Below are 3,430 nucleotides of genomic sequence, written 5' to 3' on the forward strand. Positions count from 1 at the left end.
AATTGGTAGTTCTAAGTACTTATTTTCCCAGTTTTTTGCCCCACAGTATTTAACAGCGGTACACAATAGGAGAGAGACAGATAATATCTCCTTTCGTCGTTAATATCAACCATAAAGGAAAAGGGCAAAGTACGAAAGTCATGCTATTAATTGTCCAAAGCAGGGATGGAGAGTGAGCTGGTGAGGTAGGCTGCAGTGGGTTTGCTGGTCAATACATATACTGAACATGTAACCACAGTAATGGTGGCCAGTAAATCAATGAATAAAAATGTTATATTGACAAATTAAACAGAAATGGTAGACCTTTAATCTTTTCCAACATGTCAACAGACTTCAAATAAGTATGAAACATTTCGCAGTGTTAACTTTCTCTTTATCCCTGTTTGATGTACATTTCAAAGCCTCTTCAGTGTGGATGGGGTATAGCATACATTTCAACAACAAAGACAGCACTTCCAGTTTGTGTTCTTTACTCTGTTGAACTCTTTTGTCTTCATTCCTAGGCACAGCACATGGAACCACCGTTGGCATGCAAAACATTACAACATCTAAAACAAAACAAAGCGTAACACGTTATAAATAATATCAAATATCAATGCAGTTTGACGAATGACGAATTAGCCATCCATTGTGTTACATCATGAATTGTTGTAAAAAGATTATAAACATGTTAAATAAACTTACTAACCCAGTCAGTCTTTGGGCCACATCCAGGTTCTTTATCAGTGGCACACATGAAGCAGTTGTTGGCTTTGTTGAACTCTGAAATCATAGGCATGAACTGAATATGTGGCTGTCCCACACAACTACATAAAAATAAAGAATTTACATTTACTTTGAATTAAATGTCATTACATACCAGACATTTTTAGTATACCCTCAGCCATTTCTTTTCGCAGTTGCTCCATGGTAGGGGATGTTGGGGAAGTTCTGTGCAACTTCCTTGGCCATCTACACCAAAGAATAAAATAGAGTTTTTGACCTAATTGTCACATAACAGCTAAACATTCATTATTGAAAATATAACTATCAAACCTGCATTACAAAGACCCCACAGCTAAAGGTGTCCTGCTGCATGGTGTGAGTTATTTCCCCTCCTTTCCACTTTATGTCCACCCAGTCGTCTCTTCCATGGCAGGATCTTCTCATTTTGAAGTATTCTGTTTTTTATGTAAACATAATGGAATTCTGATTAGTTATAGGCAAATTAATACACAGGCCAAATTTGTATGCTGTTTTCCTTATCACTATAATCTAGTAGTAATTTAGTAGTAGAGGTAATTTCCTTTATGCCCCATTCTACAAACAGCCTAAATTATAGGCACTGAACCATTTACAGGAAATAATAAAAGTAGCATAAAGGATCCAACCCTATCACAGAGTGAAAAAATGTAGTGTTGTAGACTTTAAGAAAAAAGTATTAAGTCACACTTTCATCATTATGTGCTTAAAGAAAGTCATATCACAAAGATCACAGATGACAGTGCCCACCAAATCTATGACAATAGAGAATGAATTGTAAGCACCAAAGTGTGTTTGTCAAAATAATATCTGAAAATATCAGTTGTTGAACATAATACTTCTATTTGCAATAGCAATTTATGATATATGCAGTTGAGGAATATTCCATGTACCAACACTACATGTAGGATGAAAATAAGACATTCCCACATACAGTATTTAAAAAAAAAATATATATATATATATATTTCACCTTTCTTTAATCAGGTAGGCTAGTACAAGCTCTCATTTACAACTGCGACCTGGCCAAGATAAAGCAAAGCAGTGTGACACAAACAACAACATAGAGTTACACATGGAATAAAGAAACATACAGTCAATAACACAATAGAAAAGTCTATATACAGTGTGTGCAAATGAAGTAAGATTGGGGAGGTAAGGCAATAAATAGGCCGTAGTGGTGAAATAATTACAATTTCGCAAATAAACCCTGGAGTGATAGATGTGCAGAAGATGAATGTGAAAGGAGGACCAAGGCGGACCAAGGCACTCGTCATATTATTAATTAAAATGCCTTTATTAGTATGGCATGTTCAATAGAAACAAAGTTTTAAAAATCCGACGCATTTCGGCTGCATGGCCTTCGTCAGGAAGTACAAAAAAATAATACAATGTCCTCTTTTGAACAGCTTTTCCAATTAGCCCTAATTAGAAGAGGGAGTGGTTACAAAATTGATTGGACACACCTAGTAAGCAATACTATACACATTAAAAAGTGAAATACTGTAGCTTTGTTATCATAAAAATACAACTCCAAGCTAGAAGTATCAGGACACTTAGAAAGGTAGTTCTAACCTTAAATATGACTGGGAGAAGTGTCATGAACAAGAAAGCAATATATTCCATAGTACACTAGAACACAGCAAAACATGAACAACAACAGTCTAAACATAGCTGAGGGCAATTGAGCAAAATGTCCACTGGATGACAGCAAATGGACCTATCACAACCCTACAGGAAGGGTGAGAAATCCATATCTTCATTTAAACCAGGGTATTTAGTGGCCTGTAGTTTGTAAATCCCAAAACGTTCCCTTTGGTTTAACTGTTTAAGACGGTCCCCTTTTCTAATAGAGGCCGGAACATGATCAATACCCATAGCTTGTAGGGAGGCAGGGTTGCCATGGTGTAAGACTTGTAGTGCCTTGCCATGGGGTAGTCTTCATTGCCTACCCGTATGGCGTACTTGTGTTCCGCTAAGCGGTCTTGAAGGCGTCTCTTTGTCCGTCCAATGTAGAACACCTTGCACTGTGGACATTCCAATCTATATGTCATCACATGAGTGGTTTTGCAGTTAATGAAATGCTTGACGTAATACTCCATTTTGGAAGCTGTGTCAACAAAATACTCCTTCTGTGCAATATTTCTGCAATGGTTGCAATGGTTACATTTAAAAGAGCCCTTGGGTTTGTGGTCAAGCCAAGTTTTTTGAGAGTCACCCAGAAGATAACTGTGGACTAATTTGTCATTTAGGGTAGGACATCTCTTAAAGCTTATGACTGGTGGCTCAGGAAAGACTTGGCGTAGTAGCGTATCACTTTGGATGATTCCCCAATTAATTTTAATGATTATTTTAATGTTCTCTGCTTCAGTGCTGTATTTTGTAAGAAAATACACTCTCTCTGATGTATCACGAGGCACTCCCCTTCGCAACAAGTTCTCTCTGTCAAGTAATCCAGCCCTTATACCTGCATCTTTCAGGACCTGAACGCTGTAGCCCTGATTCAAGAAGCGATTCTTCAATTCAGCAGATTTGACACTGTAGTCTGTTTCCTGATCACAAATTCTGCGGACTCTTTGGAATTGGCCATATGGAATATTCTCTTTTAGCCTTTTGGGGTGAAAGCTGTCTGCCCTCAGAATGGTATTCCCATCTGTAGGCTTCCTAAAGATTGATGTGTGCAAACAAC

The 3,430-nt window shown here is 37.5% G+C and overlaps 1 long non-coding RNA gene across 1 annotated transcript; it reads right to left on the minus strand.

The window, feature by feature from the left end:
- Positions 1 to 284: 284 nt before the first annotated feature.
- On the minus strand, positions 285 to 1,770 carry LOC120048074. The gene is made up of 5 exons (XR_005476981.1): positions 1,715 to 1,770; positions 1,036 to 1,160; positions 860 to 951; positions 689 to 762; positions 285 to 548 (listed from the first exon to the last, which is right to left on the minus strand). It is a non-coding gene; the product is annotated as an uncharacterized LOC120048074 (long non-coding RNA).
- Positions 1,771 to 3,430: the final 1,660 nt, after the last annotated feature.

This window comes from Salvelinus namaycush, chromosome 1 (assembly GCF_016432855.1).
Source record: "Salvelinus namaycush isolate Seneca chromosome 1, SaNama_1.0, whole genome shotgun sequence".
Lineage (NCBI taxonomy): Eukaryota > Metazoa > Chordata > Actinopteri > Salmoniformes > Salmonidae > Salvelinus > Salvelinus namaycush.